The sequence below is a fragment of the Ovis canadensis genome, chromosome 2 (genome assembly GCF_042477335.2).
Source record: "Ovis canadensis isolate MfBH-ARS-UI-01 breed Bighorn chromosome 2, ARS-UI_OviCan_v2, whole genome shotgun sequence".
In the NCBI taxonomy this organism is placed as follows: domain Eukaryota; kingdom Metazoa; phylum Chordata; class Mammalia; order Artiodactyla; family Bovidae; genus Ovis; species Ovis canadensis.
Window position 1 is genome coordinate 198100513 of NC_091246.1, and position 16006 is coordinate 198116518.

Consider the following 16006-nt stretch of genomic DNA (forward strand, 5'->3'; position numbering starts at 1 on the left):
GCTAAATTCTGACCTGATCTGTGTGAGCATAAGACTCAGGAAATCAACTATATGCCAATAAAATTTTTTTTCAAAAAGTGAACGGGTTCAAAGAGGGACAACAGCTAAACGGCCGCCTGTCACTGGCAGAATTATTGTCTCTGCAGGTATTGCCCTTCAGAGGTCTATCACAGCATTTAATCTTAAAGAATAGAATATGTGTCCATAAAAATAAAAATAAAAAAATAACTCTAGGTCTACTAAACAAAGTCTGCCTTGAATGACCCAAGCAGAAAGTCCCCCACCAATCAACCAATTCCCAGATATGTCAGGTAACAGACTCAGAACCCCTCAAATGAAGGAGAATCTGAGTGCTCTTGAGGAAGGATTCCTCTCTCCTGCCAAAAATTAATACTGTTCTCTCTCTCAGCCTGCCCTAAAGGAACCCATGGCCACTTACCAGGGTGACTGTGAACTGGAGAAAGTGAAATAATCAGACTTTGGGAGTTTATTGGACACTGGTTCTAACCTAACACTCATTCTAGAAGACCCAAAACGTTGCTCTGGGTCACCAGCAGAGCCACTTATGGAGGTCAAGCAAATACTGGATCTTGGCTAAGTGCCAAGCCCTGAACTGCTCAGGTTCACCTTACAAGGAGCCTGGTGGGCCTACAACCTTGTCCTCTGGTTACTTTCCCAATTCCAGAATGCATAATTGGAGCAGACATACCCAGGATCTGACAGGATTTCCAAATTGATTCCCTGATCCATGGAGTAGTTCAGTTCAGTCGCTCAGTCGTGTCTGACTCTTTGTGACCCCATGAATTGCAGCACATCAGGCCTCTCCGTCCATCATCAACTTCCGGAGTCCACTCAAACTCATGTCTATTGAGTCGGTGATGCCATCCAGCCATCTCATCCTCTGTCATCCCCTTCCCCTCCTGCCTTCAATCTTTCACAGCATCAGGGTCTTTTCCAAAGAGTCAGCTCTTCGCATCAGATGGTCAAAGTATTGGAGTTTCAGCTTCAACATCAGTCCTTGCAATGAATATTCAGGACTGATTTCCTTTAGGATGGACTGGTTGGATCTCCTTGTAAGGTCTTTAATTATTGGGAAGACCAAATGGAAGCCACTAAAACTGCCTCTATCCAGGAAAACAGTACACCAAAAGCAATGCCACATGCCTTGATAGGCCTCAAGGGATTGCAGAGATTAGTGCCACAGCCAAGGACTTGAAGTACACTGAGGGTGATGATTCCCACCAAATTCCCATCCAGCTCTCCCATGAGGCCTAGGCAGAGGGAAGATGGACCTTAGAGAATGACAGTGGATTATCACAAGCTTAGCCAGGTGGGTGACTCTAACTTCATCTGTTGAACCAGATGTGGTTTTGTTGCTTGAGCAAATTAGCTCATCTCCTGGTTCCTGGTATGCAACCATTTCTTTGCAAAGTGCTTTTTTCTACATCCCTGATAATGAAGACCACCAGACGTAGTTTGCTTTCAGCTGGCAACGCCAGAAATACACCTTCACTGTCCCACCTCAGTTCAGTTCAGTTCAGTTCAGTCACTCAGTCGTGTCCGACTCTTTGCGACCCCATGAATCACAGCACACCAGGCCTCCCTGTCCATCACCATCTCCCGGAGTTCACTCAGACTCAAGCCCATCGAGTCAGTGATGCCATCCAGCCATCTCATCCTTGGTTGTCCCATTCTCCTCCTGCCACCAATCCCTCCCAGCATCAGAGTCTTTTCCAATGAGCCAACTCTTCACATGAGGTGGCCAAAGTACTGGAGTTTCAGCTTTAGCATCATTCCTTCCAAAGAACACCCAGGGCTGATCTCCTTTAGAATGGACTGGTTGGATCTCCTTGCAGTCCAAGGGACTCTCAAGAGTCTTCTCCAACACCACAGTTCAAACGCATCAGTTCTTCAGCGCTCAGCCTTCTTCACAGTCCAACTCTCACATCCATACATGACCACTGGAAAAACCATAGCCTTGACTAGACAGACCTTAAGTCGGCAAAGTAATGTCTATGCTTTTGAATATACTATCTAGGTTGCTCATAACTTTTCTTCCAAGGAGTAAATGTTCTTTAATTTCATGGCTGCAGTCACCATCTGCAGTGATTTTGGAGCCCCCAAAATAGAGTCTGACACTGTTTCCCCATCTATTTCCCATGAAGTGATGGGACCGGATTCCATGATCTTCATTTTCTGAATGTTGAGCTTTAAGCCAACTTTTTCACTCTCCTCTTTCACTGTCATCAAGAGGCTTTTTAGCTCCTCTTCACTTTCTGCCATAAGGGTGGTGTCATCTGCATATCTGAGGTTATTGATATTTCTCCCAGCAATCTTGTTTCCAGCTTGTGTTTCTTCCAGTCCAGCGTTTCTCATGATGTACTCTGCATATAAGTTAAATAAGCAGGGTGACAATATACAGCCTTGACGTACTCCTTTTCCTATTTGGAACCAGTCTGTTGCTCCATGTCCAGTTCTAACTGTTGCTTCCTGACCTGCATACAGATTTCTCAAGAGGCAGGTCAGGTGGTCTGGTATTCCCATCTCTTTCAGAATTTTCCACAGTTTATTGTGATCCACACAGTCAAAGGCTTTTGCATAGTCAATAAAGCAGAAATAGATGTTTTTCTGGAACTCTCTTGCTTTTTCCATGATCCAGCAGATGTTGGCAATGTGATCTCTGGTTCCTCTGCCTTTTCTAAAACCAGCTTGAACATCAGGGAGTTCACAGTTCACATATTGTTGAAGTCTGGCTTGGAGAATTTTGAGCATTACTTTACTAGCATGTGAGATAAGTGCAATTGTGCAGTAGTTTGAGCATTCTTTGGCATTGCCTTTCTTTGGAATTAGAATGAAAACTGACCTTTTCCAGTCCTGTGGCCACTGCTGAGTTTTCCAAATTTGCTGGCATATTGAGTGCAGCACTTTCACATCATCATCTTTCAGGATTTGAAATAGCTCAACTGGAATTCCATCACCTCCACTAGCTTTGTTCATAGTGATGCTTTCTAAGGCCCACTTGACTTCACTTTCCAAGATGTCTGGCTCTTGATTAGTGATCACATCATCATGATTATCTGGGTGGTGAAGATCTTTTTTGTACAGTTCTTCCATGTATTCTTGCCACCTCTTCTTAATATTTTCTGCTTCTGTTAGGTCCAGACCATTTCTGTCCTTTATTGAGCCCATCTTTGTATGAAATGTTCCCTTGGTATCTCTAATTTTCTTGAAGAGATCTCTAGTCTTTCCCATTCTGTTCTTTTCCTCTATTTCTTTGCATTGATTGCTGAAGAAGGCTTTCTTATCTCTTCTTGCTATTCTTTGGAACTCTGCATTCAGGTGCTTATATCTTTCCTTTTCTCCTTTGCTTTTCGCCTCTCTTCTTTCCACAGCTATTTGTAAGGCCACCCCAGACAGCCATTTTGCTTTTTTTCATTTCTTTTCCATGGGGATGGTCTTGATCCCTGTCTCCTGTACAATGTCACGAACCTTATTCCGTAGATCATCAGGCACTCTATCTATCAGATCTAGGCTCTTAAATCTATTTCTCACTTCCACTGTGTAATCATAAGGGATTTGATTGAGGTCATACCTGAATGGTCTAGCAGTTTTCCCTACTTTCTTCAATTTGAGCCTGAATTTGGTAATAAGGAGTTCATGATCTGAGCCACAGTCAGCTCCTGCTCTTGTTTTTGTTGACTCTACAGAGCTTCTCTTTCTTTGGCTTCAAAAAAAGATAATCAATCTGATTTTGGTGTTGACCATCTGGTGATGTCCATGTGCAGAGTCTTCTCTTGTGTTGTTGGAAGAGGGTGTTTGCTATGACTAGTGCATTTACTTGGCAAAACTCTATTAGTCTTTGCCCTGCTTCATTCCGCATTCCAAGGCCAAATTTGCCTGTTACTCCAGATGTTTCTTGACTTCCTACTTTTGCATTCCAGTCCCCTGTATTGAAAAGGACATCTTTTGGGGGTGTTAGTTCTAAAAAGTCTTGTAGGTCTTCATAAAACCATTCAACTTCAGTTTCTTCAGCATTACTGGTTGGGGCATAGACTTGGATAACTGTGATATTGAATGATTTGCCTTGGAGATAAACAGAGATCATTCTGTTGTTTTTGAGATTGGATCCAAGTACTGCATTTCGGACTCTTTTGTTGACCATGATGGCTACTCTATTTCCTCTGAGGGATTCCTGCCCGCAATAGTAAGGATGTAACAACTCTCCAGCCCTACATTACAATTTAGTCCCAGGGACCCTGATCATCTTTCTCTTCCATAGGACACACTGGTCTATTACACTGATGACATTTGCTGACTGGACCCAATGAGCAAGATGTAGAAACCAATCCAGACACATTGGTAAAACACTTATATGCTAGAGAACGATAAATAAATCCCATGAAAATTCAGGGTCTGTCCACTTCAATAACAGTTGTAGGGGTGCAATGATTGAGGGCATGGTGAGCTGTCCCTTCTAAAGTGAGGGGATACACTGTTGCATCCAATGCCCCTACTAACAAAGAAAAGGTGCCATACCTCGAGGGACCTCTTTGGATTTTGGAGGCAACAAAGGTATGTTACTCTAGTTCAGTGACCCCAAGGCTGCTAGTTTTGAGTGAAGCTTTGTACAAAGAAGGCGCTGCAACAGGTCCAGCTGCTGGGCAAGCTGCTCTGATATTTGGGCCACATAACCCAGTGAGTCAATCGTGCTAGAGTGTCACTGGTGGATAGAGATGCTGTTTGGAGACTTTGTTAGGACCCTTTATGTGAATCACAGATTAGGCCTTTAAGATTGTGGAGTAAGGCTCTGCCATCACCTATGGATAACTATTCTCCTTTCGAGTAATGGCTTTTGGACCACTACTGAGTCTTAGTGGAGACTCAATGCTTAACTGGGCCACCAAACTACCATCTGACCTAAGCTGCCCATCACAGCCTGGGTGTTGTCTGACTCACCAAACTGTGAAGTAGGGTGTACACAGTAGGATTCCATCATCAAGTTTTCAAGTACAAATTGGCACTTACCAAGAGAATTGCCAGTGACTGAACAGGAAGGCATTTGCCATCTGCCTCTACTGAGATTGCTGCTATCGCTGGTGCCCTTCACCAACCCCTGAGGGAGTGCAGGGTGGAGTGAGGCACTCTGTGCTCCAGGGAATCTGGTGGGACAGGTCTTTAGATAGTTGGATGTTTTTAGGAACAGATTTTATGATCTCAATCCTTGTATCTCCTCATATCTGAAAATGAAAAGTGAAAGTGAAGTCGCTCAGTTGTGTCTGACTCTTTGCAACCCCATGGACTGTAGCTACCAGGCTCCTCTGTCCATGGGATTTTCCAGGTGAGAGTACTGAAGTGGGTTGCCATTTCCTTCTCTGGGGGATCTTCCCAACCCAGTGGTCGAACCCGGGTCTCCTGCATTGCAAGCAGACGTTTATGGTCTGAGCCACCAGGGAAGTCTCATATCTATCTCATATCTAGAGAAGCACTAAACCACTTCATGGTGACATCAGACCCTCATGACTAACAAAAAACCTATGTAAATTGAGTGCTTCATGGTATTAAACTCCCCCTTCACCAAAACCTTATATATTGACTTTCCCCATTGCTGCTTTGGAGCAGCCAGTCTCTCAGAGCTATCCTCATTTTGCCCCAAATAAAGCTTAACTCACAATTCTCAAGTTGTACATCTTTTTTAGTGGACAAAGTGTAAGCGGTATAGACAAGATTTGGCTTCTTACCTGCCACACCTTAATCCCAGGCCTGATCAAACTCTTAATTCAATGTAATATATCACTCCTACAACAAAAGGATCACCTCATCTCTGAAAGCATGATGCCCCTGGATAGGGAAAACTTGGCATCCACCCTCAGGGGTACTGGTGGGTGGACAGCTGTGTAAAAGCCAAGGGTACAATGGGCTGAATTCATACTTAGCGAATTACCATTGCTCACGGTCACGCACATGGACACTGGGACTTGAGGGACCCTTTAATGACAGATTAATACAGTGAAATTGAAATACTCAAGCTTCTGGGAGTTTGCCCTGTTCCACACAGCACTCCCTGCATAGTTGATTTAATGCTGTGGCTGGAAGGCCTTCGGCATGATATATTAATTTATTGGCATTTAGATTTATGGGCTTCAAGACATGCTAAGTGAATATAATTAAAATTAGCCAACCTGACCCTTGCTGTTCTCAAGCCTATAAGACAGTTGAGAGAATTTATATTTCTCTGCAAGCATGGGAGTGTGTTGGAACCAACTCAGTTTTGGGGAGACTGTTTTGCTTCCTTCAGTCAGGTGGGAAGAAGGAAACAGCATATATTAGCCACATTGTAAAGCCCTTATTTAAGTTCAGAGGCACTTTCCTGGCTTACTCTGTAGGTTGGATAATGTACTGAGCTTTTAAAGATTGCCAGATAGGCAATGATAAAAAAGAACAGGTTTCCAGCTGAATTGGCTGACAGAAACTGCATCACTAAACCGCTGATAGCAACTACTTTAAGAACAACTTTAAAGGGCCTAAAGCATAAAACAAGAGGACTCACAAACAGGATAAAATTTAAAAAGGGAACGTAGACATACAAAAGTAAGTTAACAACAAAACAACATCATTACAAAATTAATAGTACATTAGAAACCCTGAGAAATGAATAAAACCACTGATTTTAATTGCTCATTTGCAGGAAAAGCTTGAGAAGATATTTATTTAACAACACACAAACTATTTCTATGTGCCAACGCTGTTCTAAACCCTTTATCAAAATCAACTCTTCATCTTCATTACAGTCATATGAGATAAAGACAACTATTACTTCTGCTTACCAAAGAAGGAAAATTAGGCACAGAGAGGTTTAGCATCTTGTCCAAGGTCACACAGCTAACATGCAGCTGTCTGGTTTCAAGAGTAAACAACTCCATTATGACGAACAATAATAATATCAAACAAAAATTCATAAACATAATAATCAGTGTCATCTGCATATGACTTGCTCGGGGCCGAGCATGGTTTTAAGAGCTCTACCTATATTAAGATTTTTATTTCTAGAACCTTTCCTATGAAACAAGCACACCATCCTGACTATAATGCGGCTCAGGGAGGTTAAGCAACTGGATAGTGAAAACAGATGAAAAGCAGAAAGATAACAAAAGAAATAATCATGAGGGAAAAGACAAAAGCAATCAAAACACTTCCCAAAATATGGACCATGTAATTATTCCAAAACAGTCTCTGAAATTCAGGGGGAAAATAATCTACATATTAAAAAAGCACATTTTAACCCAGGAAATATAAACAAAGCACAAAATGTTGAAATATCTTATATTCTAGTTAACTATTACAACTAAAAGGAAAAAAGAAAGAATTTTTCAAGCATCCTGACAGACAATAAATAATCTAGAAAGATAAAAAATATACATCTGGTATCAAATTTCTCCATGGTAACAGTAATGTCAAGTTAACAGAGCAACATCTACAAGTCCTGAAATAAAAAAGCGTAGGCTACTCAGCCAAGATATCACATAAGGTTAAAAGCCAAGACATCTTTTTAAATCACTTAGGAAATAGGTTAATATATGCAATCATGATAACCTCAGAGATTATTAAATCCAAAAATCTTTATTCAACAAAACATTTTACAAAAAATCTGGACAATTAAGGCAGAGAATTAAAGAATCTGGACCCAGTGTTCACAACAGTATTATTCAAAATAGCCAAGATATGGAAGCAACCTAAGTGTCCATCAACAGATGAATGGGTAAAGAAGATGCTATACACACACACATTACACATACACAATAGAATATTACTCAGCCATAGAAAGAATGAAATCCTGCCATGTGCAACAATATGGATGGACTTAAAGGCATTGTGTGTACTTAGTCACTCAGTTGTGTCCAACTCTTTGCGACCCCCGTAGACTAGCCCGCCAGGCTCCTCTGTCCATGGAGATTCTCCTGGCAAGAATACTGGAGTGGGTTGCCATACCCTCCTCCAGGGGATCTTCTCAACTCAGGGATCAAAGCCAGGACTCCCACATTGCCACCAGGGAACCATTAAGGGCATTATGCCAAGTGAAATACATCAGGCAGAGAAAGATAAATACAGTATGATATAACTTCCATGTGGAATCTATAAAATTCAACAAACTAGAAAATATTAACAGAAAAGAAACAGACTCAGAACAAACTAGTGGCTACCCTGTGGAAAGAGGGAAGGAGGAGGGGCAATACAGGGGTAGGGGATGAAGAGGTACATACTATTGTGTATAAAATAAGCTATAAGGATGTATTGTACAACATGGGAAATATATGGGTTATAACCTTTAAAAATTGTGAATCATTATACTGTACATCTATAACAAACAATATTGTACATCACATGGAACAACGGACTGGGTCAAAACTGGGAAAGGAGTATGTCAAAGCTACATATTGTCATTCTGCTTATTTAACTTCTATGTAGAGTACATCATACGAAATGTCTGGCTGGATGAAGCACAAGCTGAAATCAGATTGCCAGGAGAAATATCAATAACCTCAGATATGCAGATGACATCACCCTACTGCAGATAGAGAAGAGGAATTAAAGAGCCTCTTGATGAAGGAGAAAGAGGAGAGTGAAAAAGCTGGCTTAAAACTCACCATTCAAAAAATGAAGATCATAGTATCCAGTCCCATCACTTCATGGCAAATAGATGGGGAAACAATGGAAACAATGACAGACTTTGTTTTCCTGGGCTCCAAAATCACTGCAGATGGTGAAACTGCAGCCATGAAATTAAAAGACACTTGCTCTTTGGAAGAAAAGCTATGACAAACCTAGGCAGTATATTAAAAAGCAGAGACATTACTTCTTTGCCAACAAAGGTCCATATACCCAAAGCTATGGTTTTTCCAGTAGTCATGAATAGATGTGGACCATAAAGAAGGCTGAGCACCAAAGAATTGGTGCTTTTGAACTGTGTTGTTGGAGAAGACTCTTGAGAGTCCTTTGGACTGCAAGGACATCCAACCAGTCCATCCTAAAGGAGATCAGTCCTGGATGTTCATTGGAAGGACTGATGCTGAAGCTGAAACTCCAGTACTTTGGGAAACTGATGCAAAGAGCCAACTTATTGGAAAAGACCCTGATGCTGGGAAAGATAGAAGGCAGAAGGAGAAGGGGATGACAGTGGACAAGATGGTTGGATGTCATCACCAACTCAATGAACATGAGTTTGAGCAAGCTCCAGGAGATGGTGAAGGACAGGGAAGCCTGGCATGCTGCAATCCACGGGACTGCAAAGAGTCCAACACGGCTGAATGACTAAACAACAAATAACATATAGTATTGTACATCAACTATATTTCCATCAAAAAGAATAATAATAAAGAAAAATAAATAAATAATTTGGAAATGGAAAAATTATTTAAAATCTGGAGGTCAGCAATGAATCTGTTTACATCTACAGGCAACACTCAACAACTATAGGAATTTTGCTTACTGAATAAGAATATTGTATGTCGTGATAATATTAAAAATAAGTAACAGAAAGGTACAAGAGGATATACAGGACAAAATGTAAATAATATTGCCTTTTTCATCTTAGCATGGAGTTGGCCAATACTGTATAAAACAGAGAAACATAGCTAAACACTATTTTATCCTCTCAATTATTTTCATAATCTCTCTCTTTTAAACTTGAAGGTATTTTCTTACTTTGTTTCCTCTGACTGCCTTTGTTTATTTTTGGGCAACAATAAATAATAATTAAACCAGGTACCCTCCACTGAACATTCATTCTGCACCAGGCATCGTGGCCACCCACCCCTGCAGCTGCACAGCAAGTCCAAGAGATGGATGCTGGGCAGCAGAGAACAGACTGAGGCTGAGGGTGTGACAGGCCCCGCCCTCAAATGCAGACTTGGAGGAGCCAATCATTCTGAGGCCACTACTGGGCTTCCATAACCTCTGCCCTCCTCCATCCTAACAGAGCTGGTCAGCTGACAGCCACAAGAAGTGTCATCTGAAGAAGGAGTAGTGGGCCTGGCATCAGGGAACAGTCAGTCCTGTTGGGTCAAATCGTGTTCACTGAACTAAGAAGAATGCAATGCATTTTTAAAAATTTCCATAAAAGAGTATTATTACACTTGGTAAGGGTGCATGTATGTAAAACAAGGTAGAAAATAAAAATAATTGCATGCATGCCCAGTTGAGGCAAATTTTGGACCAAAGATAACGAAGAGACCAAAAAATCCAACTGCCACTTCTGAAGAGCCTGGAGCAAAAACAGGATGTTGGGAGCAAAAACAGGGTACTGTGCATGCCCCCTGCACTCAACACCACCAGAGCTGTGGGCAAATTACCTAAGCCACCCCTCCAGCCCCAACCCTGAACACACCCCTATCCTAACCCCATAGAAGGAGCCAGCTTGCCCCCACTCAGCCAGTGAGTGAGCAAGGGAACCTGCTGCTTCTTGCTCCTCCCTGCTGCAGCAGGGACCCCAGTAGAGCCTTGCCTAGAAAAAAAAAAAATCCTAACATCAAGCACTGCTTGTATTTAAAGATCTTCAACATACAACCTATGGTGAAGGCTAGACTCCTGGTGAAGCTAAGCAGTGCTCACTGAGCTGCCAGGGTGCAGAACTGGGGGTGAGGGGTAAAGAAAAGTCTACTCTGACCTCCTAGGGACACAGAGTGCCTAGTGCCTACTATATATAAAATAGGTAACCAACAAGGCAGTGGCACCCCACTCCAGTACTCTTGCCTGTAAAGTCCCATAGATGGAGGAGCCTGGAGGGCTGCAGTCCATGGGGTCACTGAGGGTCAGACATGACTGAGCGACTTCACTTTCACTTTTCACTTTCATTTTACATTGGAGAAGGAAATGGCAACCCACTCCAGCGTTCTTGCCTTGAGAATCCCAGGGACAGGGGAGCCTGGTGGGCTGCCGTCTATGGGGTCGCACAGAGTTGGACATGACTGAAGCGACTTAGTAGTAGTAACCAATAAGGACCTACTGTATAGCACAGGGAACTCTGCTCAATATCTTGTAATTACCTATAATGAAAAAAAATCTGAATACATATACAAAACTAGAAAATAATTTTATTTACATATAACTGGTCTATATATACAACTTCCCAGGTGGGCACTAGTGGCAAAGAATCCACTTCTCAATGCAAGAGATGTGAGAAAGTTGGGTTCAATCCTTCATTTGAAAAGAGCCTCTGGAGGAGGACATGGCAACCCACTCCAGTATTTTTGCCTGAAGAATCTGGAAAGTATACATATATGTATATGTGTATATATATATATATATATATATATATATACACATACATTCATACCACCTCACTCCAGTACTCTTGCCTGGAAAGTCCCATGGATGGAGGAGCCTGGTGGGCTGCAATCCATGGGGTCGCGAAGAGTCGGCGGACATGACTGAGCGACTTCCCTTTCACTTTTGACTTTCATCCATTGGAGAAGGAAATGGCAACCCACTCCAGTGTTCTTGCCTGGAGAATCCCAGGGATGGGGGAGCCTGGTGGGCTGCCGTCTATGGGTCGCACAGAGTCGGACACGACTGAAGCGAATTAGCAGCAGCAGCAGCATACATTCATACATATATATAATTGCAAGTATTTAAATAAAAATAAGTACATATTTTCCAACCTTTTCTATAACTGAATATAATTTCTGTCTCAAGCCTCCATCCTGTCAATTCCAGAAAAGACTAATCATATGTATTTTATGTATATGAGGCTTTTTCTCCCCAGTGTGCTTTCTCTGTTGCTCACCAGGGCAGTGTCTGAGCTCTGAAAATTTATAAATCCCACCCAGGCCTGAGTGGATGGTGTCTGGTCCCAGACTATGGCCCTCAGAGATGCTGACAGCTGCTGAGCTGACCAGCACCCAGCCTGTCTCTTTTCTACCGGAATGAGAAGGTGCTTTCCCACCCAGGCTCCAGGCTCCCCTCTCCAGAACATCTTCTCCCCCATCCAGTGGGTACCCCTTCTTGGCTCCTTCTGCCCCATTCTGGAGCATCCCATGGATTTCCCAGGCCCTCTCAGCCTAGACCCTTCTGTGACCAGGTCTACTCTATGTATCAGGCTGAGGGAAGGTGGGAAAGAGGGGGCTTAGAGGGATTCACTGCCTCCCAAGCTGGTAAAGCAGAGAAGGCGATGGCAACCCACTCCAGTACTCTTGCCTGGAAAATCCCAAGGACGGAGGAGCCTGGTGGGCTGCAGTCCATGGGGTCGCACAGAGTCAGACACACCTGAGAGACTTCACTTTCACTTTTGACTTTCATCCATTGGAGAAAGAAATGGCAGCCCACTCCAGTATTCTTGCCTGGAGAATGTCAGGGACGGGGGAGCCTGGTGGGCTGCCATCTATGGGGTCGCACAGAGTCAGACACAATTGAAGCGACTTAGCAGCATCAGCAGCAGCAAGCTGTTAAAGAATCCGCCTGTAGTACGGGAGACCTGGGCTCGATCCCTGGGTTGGGAAGATCCCTTGGACAAGGGAAAGGCACTCCAGTGTTCTGGCCTGGAGAATTCCATGGACTGTGTTGTCCATGGGCTTGCAAAGAGTCGGATATGACTGAGCAAACTTCACTCACTCACTTAAGCCCCCTCTACCTGCCCAGGCTCAGGAAGAAGACCAAGATCTTCCTATCCCTGCAGTGCCACGTTTATCTGACGTGGCTGCTGCCCCTTCACCCCAGGAGCCTGCAGCCAAGTATCTTTTTCATTTGTCCATTGTTGCTTCTTTTTCCACAGTAGGTAAGTGGGTCCAACCCTCTTCAATGTCAAGAGCTGAGATGGGAGGAGAGTGTTCAAGATTACCAAGAATGAAAGCTACATTTGTTACCATGTCAAAATATCACCACCCACTTCCATTCAACATCAATGTGGGCAGACAGCCACAGGCAGGCAGAAACACACAGGCAGAGACGTGCCTCTGTACTCAAAGAAATGGGCTTTGGTTTCTGGAAAACTCTTCCCGTGCCACTGCCTGCATGCTTCCGCAGCTGCAGAACCTGCAATGTCTCACTGTCCTGGCTGGTGTGGATCCTCCCACTCCCTGATGCAACCGCCTTAGGAAAGAGTCCAGGCACTGAGTACCCGGAACTGCCCTAGGCATCTGAGATCCTGCTCCACTCTGAGGTTGTCGTGGATTCCCTAAGGAGTCCTGGGCAGCCAGGCAGCAACTAGGCCCTGGAAGCGGAAACTGAGATTCAGCAGCTTACACACAGATGGGGCATGATGGACTCTGGAGACCAAAACCACACCTGAGTCAACCAGCCCTGATTTAGGAGACAGTGGGCCAGCCATTCCACAGTCACCATGCAACGTCACCACCTCTCCTGGCATCACCTTAGCACAGAGGATGACTATTCTATGGCAAATTGAGTGAAAAGATTTCCCTTCACAGCTGTTGCTGCACCTGTATGACTCTTTCCCCACCCCTCTCAACTGGGTTCCAGTAATGAGCACATTCCCCTTCTAAACTGATAGTCGCTCAGTTGTGTCCGAATCTTTGCGACCCTATAGACTGTAGCCCACCAGGCTCCTCTGTCCATGGCTCCTCTGTCCGGGATTCTCCAGGCAAGAATACTGGAGTGGGTTGCCATTCCCTTCTCCAGGAGATCTTCCTAATCCAGGAATGAAACCTGCGTCTCCTGCATTGCAGGTGGGATGTTTACCATCTGAGCCAAAAGGGAAGATGCTTTCCCTTCCAAACAAGGGTGGAATTGGTTCTGGGGTAGTGGGGGCTCCTTCCTGGAAGGGAAGTGTCCTGCCCAGGGGCCAGCAGTCCTGGAGATGCCCATGGGGTGGTGGTCCTGGAGGCCCCACACCCTCTTCCAAGGGCAGCAGCACACGTAGCATTCAGGGACAAAGCACAGACTCAGCCTCAGACGTGGGCTCAGACCTGGCCCAGCTGGGAATCTGTTTCCAAAGGGAGCCATGCTTGCTAAAGCCACAACCTCCATCTGACCATGCCCTGCTCACAGGACCAGCAGGGGTCAAGCAAAGAAGCAGGACATTACCATCCTGGCGCCTCAGCTGATGGAAGCAGGGCCTTACAGGCATCTTATCTCCCCCAGCCCTTCTGTTTTAGGTGGAAGAGGTCATAAAGGGCAGCCAGCTTCTTCTTTACGATTTTGGCATCTTGAGGTTGGGGACATGCTCACACTGACCCTCTCGATGGCCAGCTCTATCCACTTCATGCCCCCAGGCCTTCAATAACCCTAACCCTAACCATCAACATAACCAGGTAGTTCAACCCCATTCTTTGTATCTTTATTCTATAGACTCTACAAGTGTGGGGCATCCACAAAGCATGATTATTTTTGGAACAGTTCTTACTCTATGTTGAGGACTCCTAATTCCAAAGATGAATTATACAGAATTCCCTTGAAAAATTCCTCATCAGCCATTTCAAAGCTTGGGCCATCAGCCTGTTTACAAGCAGATACTGGCGAGTTTACATGGTGTCTGGCAGAGGGGAGGCGGGTGGTTGAGCAGCCGGTGTGTCAGGCCTCAGTTCAGTTGCTCAATGTCTGACACTTTGCATCCCCATGGACTGCAGCACGCCAGGCTTCCCTGTCCATCACCAACAACTTTTGGAGCTTACTCAAACTCATGTCCACTGAGTTGGTGATGCCATCCAACCATCTCATCCTCTGTTGTCCCCCTCTCCTCCCGCCTTCAATCTTTCCCAGCATCAGGGTCTTTTGCAATGAGTCAGTTTTTCACATCAGGTGGCCAAAATATTGGGGTTTCAGTTTCAGCATCAGTCCTTCCAATGAATATTCAGGACTGATCTCCTTTAGGATGGACTGGTTGGACCTCCTTGCAGTCTAAGAGACTCTCAAGAGTCTTCTCCAACACCACAGGTCAAAAGCATCAACTCCTCAGTGCTCAGCTTTCCATACACTCTCACATCCATACACGACTACTGGAAAAACCATAGCTTTGACTAGATGGACCTTTATTGGCAAAGTAATGTCTCTGCTTTTTAACATGCTGTCTGGGTGTGTCATAGCTTTTCTTTCAAGGAGCAAGCGTCTTTTAATTTCATGGCTGCAGTCACCATCTGCAGTAATTTTGGAGGCCCCCAAAATAAAGTCTGACACTGTTTCCATTGTTTCTCCATCTTTTTGCCATGAAGTGATGGGACTAGATGTCATGATCTTAATTTTCTGAATGTTCAGTTTTAAGCCGACTTTTTCACTCTCCTCTTTCATTTTCATCAAGAGGCTCTTTAGTTCTTCTTCACTTTCTGCCATAAGGGTGGTGTCATCTGCATATCTGAGGTTATTGATATTTCTCCCGGCAACCTTGATTTCAGCTTGTGCTTCATCCAGCCCAGCGTGTCTCATGATGTACTCTGCATATATGTTAAATAAGCAGGGTGACAATATACAGTCTTGATGTACTCCTTTTCCTATCTGGAACCAGTCTGTTGTTCCATGTCCAGTTCTAACAGTTCCTTACTGACCTGAATACAGATTTCTCAGGAGGCAGGTCAGGTGGTCTGATATTTCCATCTCTTGAAGAATTTTCAACAGTTTGCTTTGATCTACACAGTCAAAGGCTTTGGCACAGTCAATGAAGCAGAAGTAGATGTTTTTCTGGAACTCTCTTGCTTTTTCCATGATCCATTGGATGTTCGCAATGTGATCTCCGATTCCTCTGCCTTTTCTTAAATCCAGATTGAACATTGGGAAGTTCATGGTTCACATACTGCTGAAGCCTGGCTTGGAGAATTTTGAGCATTACTTTACTAGCGTGTGAGATGAGTGCAATTGTGCGGTAGTTTGAGCATTCTTTTGCCTTGCCTTTCTTTGGAACTGGAATGAAAACTGAACTTTTCCAGTCCTGTGGCCACTGCTGAGTTTTCCAAATTTGCTGGCATATTGAGTGCAACACTTTTACAGCATCATCTTTTAGGATTTGAAATAGCTCCACTGGAATTCCATCACCTCCACTAGCTTTGTTCATAGTAATGCTTCCTAA

The 16006-nt window shown here is 44.0% G+C and overlaps 1 long non-coding RNA gene across 2 annotated transcripts in view; it reads right to left on the reverse strand.

Moving 5' to 3' along the window:
• LOC138434047 (uncharacterized) overlaps window positions 1-16006 on the reverse strand; it is a 74324-nt gene that overhangs the window by 11547 nt on the left and 46771 nt on the right. The window contains exon 2 of one of the 2 annotated variants that reach the window (XR_011254620.1): window positions 5026-5237. The exons of the other annotated variant lie outside the window; for it this stretch is intronic. This is a non-coding gene — a long non-coding RNA (uncharacterized lncRNA). The remainder of the gene's footprint in view (window positions 1-5025; window positions 5238-16006) is intronic. 2 annotated transcript variants of the gene reach the window in all.